The sequence below is a fragment of the Primulina tabacum genome, chromosome 2 (assembly GCF_025594145.1).
Source record: "Primulina tabacum isolate GXHZ01 chromosome 2, ASM2559414v2, whole genome shotgun sequence".
NCBI lineage: Eukaryota > Viridiplantae > Streptophyta > Magnoliopsida > Lamiales > Gesneriaceae > Primulina > Primulina tabacum.
Window position 1 is genome coordinate 35,172,933 of NC_134551.1, and position 14,991 is coordinate 35,187,923.

The window sequence follows — 14,991 nt, forward strand, 5'->3', positions numbered from 1 at the left end:
TAGATTCCAACACATGGTTTCTAGTTTTGTTCCATCATTCCTCTAAATAAAAATTATTTCAAAATAACACAAGCAAAACAATAAAACATAGTTCTAAAACAAGACATATCAAATAAAAAAATAAAAGAAAGAAGAACTTAGAACAAGAGTTTGAAGTGCTGATTCCGTCCCCGGAGCTGTGTAGAAGATTTGCCAAAAACTTGATGAACTTGAGTCTTCAAACTTCTTCCAGCAGCCTCCCCTCTTCTCTTGGCTCCCCAATACCCTAGATGGCAAGTAAAGGATGTAATTTATAGTCCTAGACAAGCCTCCATCCGCAGCACACCATAATTTTTGACTTCTATGCGCAGCACATCAAATTACAGATTTTTCGGATTCTGTCGTGCAAGGACCGCGGGTGCGCTGCTGAACCTACCGCGGGTGCGCTGCTGTTTCTTGTCACGCCCCGAGACCGAGGTTAGTTGACACCGGCGTTGTTTTACAACCACGCAATTGAAAACAACAAGCCTCGTAGTACAATATAAACCAAAAACAAGTTTATTACTCATAATCAATCAAAAGATTGTCTTTACAACGTAGATTCTTAAAATGATAAAAATAATATGCGGAAGCTTTTACAACTTACTAAGCCAAAACTAAAATGAACTTCTTGAATCATCTTATTATCAGCCCCAAAACTGGTCTTGCTCATCCTCCTCGATTTTTTTTTCTGATTTATCTAGGGAGAGTAGAGTAAGGGGTGAGTGATATGGTCGTCACTCAGCAAGTGGGGGCCGTTCGAGCACAATATAACAACATGCATAATTTCGAAAATCACATGACTTGCACTTACATAACATCATTCATATCACATGCATAACATTTACCAGCACTGAGATTCATCCACTTTCTATGGTTTACTGATATCAGTCCCTAATTTTTACTCCTCTAAGGGGGCGAGGCCGTATAGCGGTTATGTCCCCCACCGCGTAAGGGTACATCATGGTTGGGATTCCCACCCATATACAGTCGAATCCTCACAGTGCCCAAAACCGTATGACAACCAACACAAGAACGAAGTAGAAGAAGAACGTACTCGACCGTATTTTCAAAAAACGAAATAAATATGCATAAACGAAAGTTTAATCTTTAAAACAAGCCCACTTACCTTAGACTGGAAGAAAACGTGAAGAACTCTGAAACTATAGAAGAATCATGCAACCAACCCCTCGAAAATGCAGCAGCACATCTACCGAAAAATCAGCCGTCTTGAAAAATTCACTGCGCCTTATTTCACCGTTGGATCGGACTCAAAATTTTACAGTACGTTCATAAGTACGTTAAATATATTATGAACGGTGGAGATCGGGTTTGTAAGTCGTTTAGGCTTGTTCATACAGAAAAACCGTAGGTATGCTGAATTCCCGCCTAAAATTTGAGCAGTTTTCTTTCAAAGGCTATAAACAAAAAACTAACTGTTGGATTTTGCTGAAATTTGGATATGTTATGCGAAAATACCGAAGCATATTCTGAACGGTGGAGATCGGATTCCGAGCACCCGAGCGAGAGAAACGAATTTCTGAACTTTGAAAGAATTTTGATGACTCGTGCAGAATTTTTGGGAGAAAATTTCGAAAATTCTTGGGAGCACTTGTGAGAGCAATTTCGAAAATTGCTTGCTAGAATGAGGGGTGAAAATTTCAAAGGCTTAGGGGGGTATTTATAGGTGCTGGGTAAGAATCCTACCATAAACCGATTGATTTTCCTTCCAAAATTTGGAGATGCTCCTTCCACAAATATGCTCCTTCCACAAATATTGATATGCTTCCTTGCTGAGAAAAGCTGCCTTGTATGTAATATTTCCTTCCAATTTGATTGATATCCAGCCTTATTTCGAAATTAATACATGATTTGTACTGAATTTTGAATTTCATGTATTTATTGACTTGGAATTTTCAATACCATGTATTATTTAATATTTTCGAATTTTATTATAACTCGAAAATAAATTCTCATACATGTCTATATTTAATTAATTGCATGCCCAAAAATTTAGGTTCTCACATCCCTCCCTTCTTATTATAAGTTTCGTCCTCGAAACTTGAGTCGGCTTGACTTTCGAAATGGTAGGGATATTGCTTGCGTATTTTTTCTTCAAACTCTCAAGTAGTTTTCTCGTTCTGTGTGGTTTGACCATTGCACCTTGACGTAGGGAATGATACGTTGTCTCAGTATTTGGTCTTTGATGTCCACAATATGAATAGAGACAACTTCATATTTCTGCTCTTTCCTCAAGTTACATTTGATCATGAGCAGTTTAATTTCCACAACATTACTTGGGTTCGGGATGTATTTCTTAGTTTGGACTTGTGGAATACATTGCGGATTCTACACATATCTAGTGTCAATTCTATTCTGTAAGCCAATGTGCCAATCTCTCCAGAATTTTGAATGGTTCTATGTACTAAGGATTCACTTTTTCAACTTTACTGAATCTAATGATTCTTTCATCAGTGAGACCCTTATATAAGGTGTTCACCCAATGTGAATTCCACTTGTCTTCTTTTAAGATCAGACTAACTCTTTTGCTGGTCCTATGCAGCCTTGAGTATGTCTTTGATAATGGCCAATTTTTCCATTGTCGCTTGGAATAGTTCTGGCCTGTTATGCATGTCTCCTTTATTTTGTCCCAGTACAGTGGTGATCGACACTTCCGTCCGTAAAGGCTTCAAATGGAGTCATCCCAATATTGACGTGATAATTGTTATTGTAGGCGAATTCTATCAGGGGTATATGTTCAATTCAATTACTACTGAAGTCTATGACACATGCCCTTATCAAACCCTCTAGGATTTGAATCATTCTCTCTGTTTGACCATCATTTTAAGGGCGATAAGCCGTATTAAGAGTGACTTTGTTCTCATGGCTTCTTGAAAGCTCTACCACAAACGTGACACAAATCTTGGATATCTATCCGACACTATGATTGTTGGCACTCCATGTAGCCGCATAATGTTATCCAAGTATAGAGTAGTCAACTTGTCAATATTATAATTCCTTCGAACAAGTGGAAAGTACGTAGATTTTTGTGAGTCTATCTACGATTATCCATATCACGTCTTGACTCTGTATTGACTTTGGAAATTCTACTACGAAATCCATGGAAATATGTTCTCATTTCCATTTTGGAATTCTAACTGTTGCAGTAATTCTCCATGTCGCTGATGATCGACTTTCACTTGTTGGCATACTTGTCACTTAAATATAAACTCGACGACATCTATTTTTATTCTGTTTTGCCAGAAACTTTTTTTTTCAAATCTCTATACATCTTTGTACTGATGGTATAGATCTGGAATGTTGACTTATGCACCTCTAACATCACTTCTTATCGAAGATTGTCGATGTCTGGCTCACACAATCATCCTCTTATCCCCAAGATTATGTCTGGGCCCACTTGAAAATCTGACGAATTTATTTTCTTGGCTTGTTCTTTGAACTTCTCTAGTGTCATGTCTCGACTCTGATTTAGCTTGACTGCTTCTAGAAGACGTGATTGCACAGAGAGTGATGCTAGGGTTATCTTACCCATGTTTGACTCAAAGTATTGGCTACCTTATTTCCCTTGCTGGCGTGGTAGCTTATTGTCAAGTCACATTCTTTGAGTAACTTTATCCACCGTCCTTGTCCCATTTTGAATTCTTTTTGAATGAACAAATATTCGAGACTTTGTGGCCAGTGAGTGAATACTTCACACTTGGCATCGTAGAGATAGTGTCTCCAAATTTTCAAAGCAAAATCACTGCTGCCAACTAGAGATCGTGAGTAGGGTAGTTTTGCTCATGCGGCTTTAGTTGACTAGCCTGTCTTTCATGAGTACGCCTCTGAGATCTTCCTTTGATACTTCGCTGTAGATGGTAAAATCCTTGTCCTCAGTAGATAATACCAACATTGGTGTAGATGCTAGCTTCTCCTTTAATGTTTGAAAGCTCTTTCACATCTTTATCTTCAGTTGAATTCATAGTTCTTTTGTGCGAGTCTCATTGGTTATACGACTACTGAAGAGAAGCCCTCGACAAATTTCAGCTAATAGCCTAGTAATCCAAAGAAGGTTCTAATTTTGGTTGCATTCTTATGTTTCGGATAATCTAGAATTGCCTCTACTTTCTTAGTTCAACTGATGAGCTTATTCTGAATGCTGACATTGAGGAGTCTTATGCTCTGACCTATAGCTAATGATAGCATGTCTTCAGGTCAAGCTTGGAGAAGACTGTAGCTCATTAACGTTTATCGAAAAGATCTTTTATCATTGGAATAATATATTTATTCTTGATTGTGATCTTATTGAGTTCTCTATAATATATACACAATCTCATACTTCCATCTTTCTTCCTTACAAATAGGACTGTAACTCCCAAGGGGAATGCACTTGCCTAATCTGTTTTTTGTCTAACAACTCTTGAAATTGTTCTTTTAGCTCCTTGGGTTCATCTGGAGCCATTCAGTACAGTGTATTGGAGATTAATGCATCATTGGTAAAAAATTTATCTTGAACTCTACTTCTTAGTCCGAGAACATTCCAAGCAGCCTTTCTGGAAAAATCGTCTGAAAATTTTCGTATTTTTTTTTTTTGAAATATCTTCCAACTTCAGCTCAAATCCTTCCTGCACTTTGTTTACCATTGCTAGGTAAGCATATTCGCCTGATTTTATGGCTTTCCAAGTCTAAGCATAAGTAATGCATTTCTGTTTCTAGGCATTGCCATGGTTCATCATTTCTTCTTGGTTCAGGGTTGGAAGTTTGACATTCTTACTCCGGTCATCTACTATTGCATGGCTCTTAGATAATCAGTTCATCCCTAGGAAGGCGTCGAAATCTACCGAAGTGAGTTGAATCAAGTCGGCACTGAATATATACGAATTGATACTAATTTATTCTATCTTGAAATTATCCCGATTACTATCTCAAAATTAAAACCCATATAGAATATTGAAACTTATCTCAATATCGATCTATAGCTTATTGACTTAAATCCCGAAAATTATAACCTAGTCATTACCTCAAATAAATATTCTTTTACTAAATCTTACTTCATCAAGACCATGAGCCTATCACGCTCTAATACCAAGGCGTTCATTGAATATCATTCTCTTTGAATCATTCTTAGTAGTATAAAAGTCAAAACTTATTGTAGTATACTCTCTTTGATACCCATCAATATCTCATAACTTATTTTATTTATGTAAGATCGTAGCTTACTTGTTATCCCAAAATAATATAAATTCCTTAACCTGAGGATATTGTCTCACAAGATATTCCAAGGTCCTACATATTTAAAGTTAGCGCTTAGCATTCTTAATAACCCAAATTTAATCCCAACACGGTAAACTATTAACACAAAATCAACTTCTATAATGGAATACCCAAAACTTATGATATAATTCTTATATCAATTTTTCTCATATTAGTTTTCATAAATAATTTATCATTCTGGGTCAAATCGTTCATCTTAAGTCAGAATCTTAACTCAACTTATCTCTGATATGTATATTCCTAAAAATATAGACAAATACTAAGTGTCTCCATTATACAATTCCATAAATAAAAAAAATCGACAAGTAGTTCAAGAAAACGCGTTGAACGAGATTTTTCAAGAAATTTTCCAAAAGTGGAAAGTTTGGACATTGACCCATGGATAGAAAGAATACGTCGAGAGGATTCCAGAACAGTTGACGGAATTAAATTCTAAGTTTCCTACGAAAAGTTATGAGTTCTACGAAACTTTCCTAAAATAGCAAAAACGCGATTTCGGAGGTCTAAATGAAGGATTTTCACGTTTTCGGACTATGTCTCACAAAAAAAAGTTATGAATATTACTCGTAGAGTCGTTCCGAAGGGGACTGCATCGTCGCTTTGCCAAAGTCTAACCGATTTTTTTTTTCCTCTTCCCAACTGGATTATGAACCTGGCGGCTCTGATACCACTTAAATGTCACGCCCCGAGACCGGGGTTAGTTGACACCGGCGTTGTTTTACAACCACACAATTGAAAACAACAAGCCTCGTAGTACAGTATAAACCAAAAACCAGTTTATTACTCATAATCAATCAAAAGATTGTCTTTACAACGTAGATTCTTAAAATGATAAAAATAATATGCGGAAGCTTTTACAACTTACTAATCCAAAACTAAAATAAACTTCTTGAATCATCTTATTATCAGCCCCAAAACTGGTCTTGCTCATCCTCCTCGATTTTCTTTTCTGATTTATCTAGGGAGAGTACAGTAAGGGGTGAGTGATATGATCGTCACTCAGCAAGTGGGGGCCGTTCGAGCACAATATAACAACATGCATAATTTCGAAAATCACATGACTTGCACTTACATAACATCATTAATATCACATGCATAACATTTACCAGCACTGAGATTCATCCACTTTCTATGGTTTACTGATATCAGTCCCTAATTTTTACTCCTCTAAGGGGGCGAGGCCGTATAGCGGTTATGTCCCCCACCGCGTAAGGGTACGTCATGGTTGGGATTCCCACCCATATACAGTCGAATCCTCACAGTGCCCAAACCCGTATGACAACCAACACAAGAACGAAGTAGAAGAAGAACGTACTCGACCGTATTTTCAAAAAACGAAATAAATATGCATAAACGAAAGTTTAATCTTTAAAACAAGCCCACTTACCTTAGACTGGAAGAAAACGTGAAGAACTCTGAAACTATAGAAGAATCATGCAACCAACCCCTCGAAAACGCAGCAGCACATCTACCAAAAAATCAGCCGCCTTGAAAAATTCACTGCGCCTTATTTCACCGTTGGATCGGACTCAAAATTTTACAGTACGTTCATAAGTACGTTAAATATTTTATGAACAGTGAAGATCGGGTTTGTAAGTCGTTTATGCCTGTTCACACAGAAAAACCGTAGGTATGCTGAATTTCCCGCCTAAAATCCGAGCAGTTTTCTTTCAAAGGCTATAAACAAAAAACTAGCCGTTGGATTTTGCTGAAATTCGGATATGTTATGCGAAACATACCAAATCATATTCTGAACGGTGAAGATCGGATTCCGAGCACCCGAGCAAGAGAAACGAATTTCTGAACTTTGAAAGAATTTTGATGACTCGTGCAGAATTTTTGGGAGAAAATTTTGAAAATTCTTGGGAGCACTTGTTAGAGCAATTTCGAAAATTGCTTGCTAGAATGAGAGATGAAAATTTCAAAGGCTTAGGGGGGTATTTATAGGTGCTGGGTAAGAATCCTACCATAAACCGATTGATTTTCCTTCCAAAATTTGGAGATGCTCCTTCCACAAATATTGATATGCTTCATTGCTGAGAAAAGCTGCCTTGTATGTAATATTTCCTTCCAATTTGATTGATATCCAGCCTTATTTCGAAATTAATACATGATTTGTACTGAATTTTAAATTTCATGTATTTATTGGCTTGGAATTTTCAATACCATGTATTATTTAATATTTTCGAATTTTATTATAACTCGAAAATAAATTCTCATACATGTCTATATTTAATTAATTGCATGCCCAAAAATTTAGGTTCTCACATTTCTGGTGTGTGAGCGCAGGTGCAATGCATTTTTTAGCGCAGGTGCGGTACATGTTTTAGCGCGGGTGCGCTGAAGCTTCGGTAATTTTGATCTTTTGCAACACTTTAATACTCCAAACTCTCATTATAAGCTTCCAAACTACAACAACAAAAACAAAAACAAATCTCATAAAACCTGCTCAAGAATCACAAAATTTCAAGTTAGAAACAAGTAATAAAAGTACAATAAATTGCACTTATCACCCGACGTTCGTATTTCCAATGACACGAATATGTTAATACGTAAGGCCAAGGCCCAGTTGACCGGTGAGATTGTTGCTGATGTCCCCCGCCGCCCAGTATTGTGGTTACCTGTAGATGGATCCATCGCCCAACACGTTTAAGAATACCAGTCACAATCACGATCTGAATTCAACAAACATGAACATGAAATTAATATGTTTATATGGATATGAATATGATGATATAAATATGTTGATATGAATATGGATACGAATATGAATATGTTTATGTTTATATGAAAATGTTTTATTTAAAGTTTTATGCATCATGAAAATGTTTATGAAAATGTTATGTTTTAAAGTTTATGCATATTCATGAAAAGGATATTTTAAGTGCAAGTATTTTTCACTGTTGTATGTGGACTGTATTATCTATTACTTGTTATCAAAGATATGACGTGTTGAGTCTTCAGACTCACTAGGTGTAATTGATGCAGGTGATTATGATTATTATGTTTATGGAGGTCTTGATGGTTGATCTGACTTGACTGAAAGTGCACATAACCCGAGGACCGACGCTAGTTTTCCGCACTAGTTATTGTTTATGATTTTAAGTTATGTTAAGAATAATTTTATGACTTTTAATTATTTATGAGTGTTTTTTGAGAGGTTATTGTATGGGCTATTTCCTTTGGTTTTCAAATGGTAGTTGATTGTTTATTTTTAAAATGATGTCAAAAATATTTTATGGTTCGACCGATGCTAAGTGAGGTTTTAAAAATAAATAAATAAATAAATAAATCTAGCAAGTTTTAAGAAAACGAATAGCAGACGTTTCAGTTGGTATCAGAGCAAAGGTCTTGTAAAGGGTTGTGCCACCATCAGCGCCGAAAAGATCAGTCGTCAAGCTTCAATTTGTAAGTTTTACATGCTTTATATGATTTTATGATGTTACCTGCATAATTATATGAATCATATGTTTACGTCATATGTTTAATATCTTTATGATAATATATGATTTATATGCTTTTGGAATTTTTATACGTGATACGATATGAAATAATAAATTATTTGATTTCAACGCATGTTGGCTTTGTGGTGGAATTGGACGATATTGATTCTTGGGTTTTAGTATTGACGTTCTACTTTTTGGGCTATAAGTTGATCATGAATATTATGAATGTTTTTGGGACACGTAGATTTTCTAAGAAAATATTTATGATTCATGGTTACTAGTCGAATTAATTTTTGGTAATTAGAGTAAAGATTAATGATTTAAGGATTTGTAACGACTTGGGAGTAAGAAAATGTATAAATTGGGATTTTAAGTTTGATGAAAGGTAAGATTGATTATGAGAATTATTTTTGGGTAAATAAGTTTAAATTATCGAAATTTATGTTATGGAAACCCGTAGAAGCGAACTAAGAATGCCAAGAACCTATGGGTTAATCATAAAATTTTTGAAATTAAAAACCAATTAGGATATTTTTTTGAGGAAATTAAGAATTGATTATTTGCAATTGTTAAGGAATTTGGGGACTAGTTTAGCATTAAGCGAGAATTGAATGGGTTAAATGATAAGAATTTTTCTTTTAGAAATATTTGGAATCTTGGGATATTTTGGTTATAATGTGATAGAGAATGTTAATCAAGGATTTTTAAGATTGAATCAATATTAGGCTTGAAAATCTAAGCGTTAGCGGATGCGTTTGGGATTTTAAGATTGAAATTTGATAAGTTGATAAATATTTTGGGTATAAAATAAGAAAAATAATATATGATAAGTATGATCATCCATCTTTTTACATTGGAAATTTTAAGAAAAGTTGAAATTCGAGGTTATAATAACATATCTCTAAGTCATTATAGGTCTTTTAAGTTGCGAATTGCAAAATAAGGATTTAGAAGAAAAATTTAATTGGGATCAAGGAGACGTAAGTACATTCTAGAACTTACGTTTTATCAGAGTAGCGCAGTGGAAGTATGGATTTTTGGGATACTAGAACTAAGGCTAAACTTATGATTATTAAGGATAAGCGAATTTCGATGACGAAATTCAATTTAAGGGGGGAAGATTGTAACGCCCCGAAAATTTAAAGGTTCACGTAAATCATATGCATGCAACTATTAAATTCTCTTGTATTTTAATTAAATGTTTTAATTGTATTATTTAATTATGTTTTGCATATTGACATGTTTAAAATATATTTTCCTACATAGTTGAATTAAAATGTATTTTTAAAAGGTTATTCGAGTTGCGATCGAGGAACGGAGACCGAGGGCTGAAAAATGTAAAATGTTTTTATTAAATAATTATTTTAATTATTTAAAATATGGTTGTGGTTTTTCATATTTTGAAAATAAGGGGTTTTGAGGTGATTTTATACGTCGGGACGTAAATTTTATCGGTGTTGGTTTTTCAACAAAAATACGAGCGTTTTGGCAACCCGGCTAATAAATTCACAAACTTTATTAAACAAGATTATTTTTAATATTTTAATTAAATTTTAATTAAGTACTAATGGGCCTAATTAACCTAACTAATGGGCCTAAGCTTAATTTGTAACTTAATTAAGTATTTAATATTCAAAACCCTTCCCCACACCGTGGAAACTCACGACCCCACTCCCCTAAATCATACAAACTCCTTTTCCTCTCAATTCACGACACACTCAAGGGTTTGGAAAGGAAAATCTTCGAAAATTCTTCAAGGTTTCAAGCCAAGGTTCTTCTCGTCGCCGTTCTTCGCAATCGTCAACGTTTATTCGTGCGTAAATTACGCAAAGGCACGTCATATTCTCAGTTTTACTCATCATCACACCATATTATGTAATTATGTTTGAAATTGAATGAAAAACAAGAGCATTTTGATATATTTTTGTTTGTGCATCAAAGGTGATTTTTAAAGCTTGAACTTTGTTCCAAAAACATGATTTTTATGTGCACAAGGGGCTTGCCATGATTAGGAATTGATATTGGATGTTTGTATATGTTCTTAAAAGGTCCTAGAACACATAAAAATACTGCCCAACATGAAAATAAAAAGCTGGAACCGAAGGGGTAAGTTAGGAAGAAAGGGCCGAGAGTTTGTGTGTCTTCATGGGTTCGGTTTTTATGCATGAGACTTAGGGGCTCTACCATGTCTTGAGGAGGGCTAGCTTGGGACGTGACTAGGTCCTAGGAAGAGTCCTAGAGCGGCTAGGACTCGAGTAGCAGGCTAGGGAAGAGTCCACGCTGCATAGGACTCTTCCCATAAGGTGATGGTGGTCGGCCGAGATTTTCAGGGGAATGGCTCGGTTGATGGCTGGGCTAGGTGGTCTGAGTGATGACTTGGGACTGTCCAGAGAGGGGTAGGAAGGGTCAGGGCTCGTGGTGGCTCGAACAAGAGTCCACGCGAGGCATCACACACGCACGCACGCAGGGAGCGAAGAAGGGGCGCAGGTTGCTGTCCTTGATTCAGAAGCTTTGCTGCTTGGGTTAGGGGCTGGGTTAGGCATGGATCGGGTCTGGGCATGGTCAAGGGATGGCTAGGGTCAGGTGGGGCTCGGTGGTTAAGGGCTGGAAGGGTCCTAGAGTCACTAGGAGTTTATATACAAGAGTTCATCCTTGTGCGCTAGTTTGGGTGAGTTTCCTGAAGATAATTGAGTGGGCCAAGGCTGATTTTTTCGGGCTGGTCTTGTATAGTAGGGTCCCTAGGTGGGTTGGCTAGGTTTTGGCTCAAGATGGCTCGGGCGTGGCTCGAGTAAATTAGGAGATGGTTCAGTATGTTCGATAACGTGTCAAAAACAAAAATTAAAAGGCTAAAATTGAATCCATGGGTCCACGGGTGTGGCTCATGACTTGGAAGGGTAGCATAAATCCTAAAAATACTATTTTTAAAATTTGGGATCTAAATAACGAGTTTTGGATTTAATCGGGATTTAATCGCCGCACGAAACGCTAATTAACGAATTAATTGAAATGCCTAGTTTTAAGATTTATAAAATTATGAAAATTTATATTTAAGCTTAAATAATTATTAAAAGTCTAAGTTTGTAATTTGGGAATTTTATATTAAGGTTTGGTTTAATTCGGGATTAAAACGCATTAATACGTCTCATTTAAAGATTAATTTAAAAGTCCTCGATTTAAGCTAAATAAAAATATAAGAAAATTCATGTAAGCTTGAATAATTATTTGGGTTATGTTATAGTCAATGAAATTAAGAAAAAGTCAAAAACGAGAAATTTTACGTCCAGGGGTAAAACGGTCTTTTTACACCTAGAACTTAGTAAATGTCATGGCAGTGTCCTAAATGCTATTTTATATGCTAATATGATTATTTTCAATAAGTATGGATGTTTTTATGTTAATATGTCAATTTTAAATGTTTATGGATTTTTAAGATAATATGTTTATTGATTTATGATAATATGCTAAAACGTTTATTTTAAATGTTTATGATTTAAATGTTTGTTTTAGACTTTTACGATTTTAAAATGTTTATTTTAAAATGTTCATGGATGTTTATGATTTTAATATGTTAAATTATGATTTTTTAAAATGTTTATGGATTTTATGATTTAATGTGGACATTTAAAAGACATGTTGCATGCTTGTTTTAAAAGAAAAACGATATTATATGCATGTTTTTATTAAGTGATGGAAATACGAAATGTTGAAGGACGTGAAGGGATTGTGACTAAATATGTTGAAAATATCGTGAGGGTTATGGTCCCTGTGGGAGCTCGACGATCGTGTTTCCGTTGATACGAATACGATGATATGATTGGAGATGTCGTGAGGGGAGAAGGCCCCAGAGGGAGCCCATTTATGGGAAAAGGCCCCAGATGAAGCCCCGACGATCGTATTTCCAATGATACGAATATGTTGGTTACATGTAGATGGATCCATCGCCCAACACGTTTAAGAATACGAGTCACAATCACGATCTGAATTCAACAAACATGAACATGAATATGAATATGTTAATATGAATATGAATATGATGATATGGATATGTTGATATGAATATGGATACGAATATGAATATGTTTATGTTTATATGAAAATGTTTTTATTTAAAGTTTTATGCATCATGAAAATGTTTATGAAAATGTTATGTTTTAAAGTTTATGCATATTCATGAAAAGGATATTTTAAGTGCAAGTATTTTTCACTGTTGTATGTGGACTGTATTATCTATTACTTGTTATCAAAGATATGACGTGTTGAGTCTTCAGACTCACTAGGTGTAATTGATGCAGGTGATTATGATTATTATGTTTATGGAGGTCTTGATGGTTGATCTGACTTGACTGAAAGTGCACATAACCCGAGGACCGACGCTAGTTTTCCGCACTAGTTATTGTTTATGATTTTAAGTTATGTTAAGAATAATTTTATGACTTTTAATTATTTATGAGTGGTTTTTGAGAGGTTATAGTATGGTCTATTTCCTTTGGTTTTCAAATGGTAGTTGATTGTTTATTTTTAAAATGATGTCAAAAATATTTTATGGTTCGTCTGATGCTAAGTGAGGTTTAAAAAAAAATCTAGCACGTTTTAAGAAAACGAATAGCAGACATTTCAAAGGCAGTGAATAAAACTCCATATGAGATATGGATGGGAAATCCGCCTAAATATTTTTACCTAAGAATATGGGGATGCCTTGCTTACGTGAAACAGGCAGTCGGAGACAAATTGGATAGTAGAACCAATTTGTGCTACTTTATAGGATATCCGAAGAACTCTATTGGATATTACTTCTATTATCCCAGTGAAACAAAGGTGTTTGTTTCAATGAATGCCACCTTCTTAGAGAATGAGTTTCTATTGGATAGAAAAGGCGGGATGATATAACTCGATGAGATTCGAGAACCACTTTCAACACAAATAGCAGAACCCACACCCCAACAGCCAATCAAAGAAACACAAGCTCTTAGAAGATCCGAAAGGATCTCAAGGCCGCCTAAAAGGTTGAGCTTGCTTCTTGAAGAGGGCCAAGGTGAGCCCATTCCTGGATGTGATCCAAGAAATTTCTTGTCTGATGCCGATTCATCTAAATGGCTTGAAGCCATTCAGTCCGAGATGGACTCCATGTATTCGAACCAAGTGTGGTCCTTAGTAGATCCACCTTAGGGAATTGTTCTCATAGGATGCAAATGGATTTACAAAAGAAAACTTGGTACGGATGGGAAGTTGTGTGACCTTCAAAGCTAGACTGGTAACAAAAGGATATATCAAAGACAAGGTGTTGACTATGAGGAAACCTTTTCTCCAGTAGTGATGTTCAAGTCCATTAGGATACTACTAGCCATAGAAGCATGGTATGACTATGAAATATGGCAGATGGATGTGAAGACAGCGTTCCTTAATCGGGAGATTAAGGAAGAGATTTACATGTCTTAACCTGATGGATTCACATCAGTAGGAAGTGACCATAAAGTATGCAAACTTCAGAGATCCATTTATGGACTCAAACAAGCATCAATGAGCTGGAACCTCATATTTGACAACACTATCAAAGAGTTTGATTTTGCCAAAAATCCTGAGGAACCTTGTATATACAAGAAGGTTAGTGGGAGTGCAGTGACATTCCTAGTGCTTTATGTTGATAACATACTACTCATTGGGAATGATGTAGGGATGCTGCAGTCAATTAAAGTATGGTTAGCTAGTAAGTTCTCCACGAAGGATATGGGTGCAGCATCATATGTGTTAGGAATACAGATCTATAGGGATAGATCAAAGATGATGCTAGGGCTCACCCAATCCACATATATCGATACCATACTGAGGAGATTCTCTATGGAGGATTCCAAGAGAGAAAATCTCGCAATGTCTTATGGTGTGAATCTATCCAAGTCTATGTGCCCTAAGACTGATGAAGAGATAGAAACCATGAGCCGCATTCCATATGCGTCTGCCACAGGCAGTATAATGTATGGTATGTTATCTACTCGACCTGATATTGCATATGCACTGAGTGTTGCAAGCCGGTATGAGTCGAATCCCGGTCCACTGCATTGGAAAGCACTGAAGGACATTCTTAAGTACTTGAGAAGAACTAAGAATTTGTTCTAGGTAAACGGGAGTGGAGAACTAAAATTGGAAGGCTACACTGATTCTAGTTTCCAATCAGATGTGGATGATTCGAAATCGACCTCTGGATTTGTATTCAAGTTCAATGGTGGTGTTGTCTCTTGGAAGAGTTCCAATCAAGACA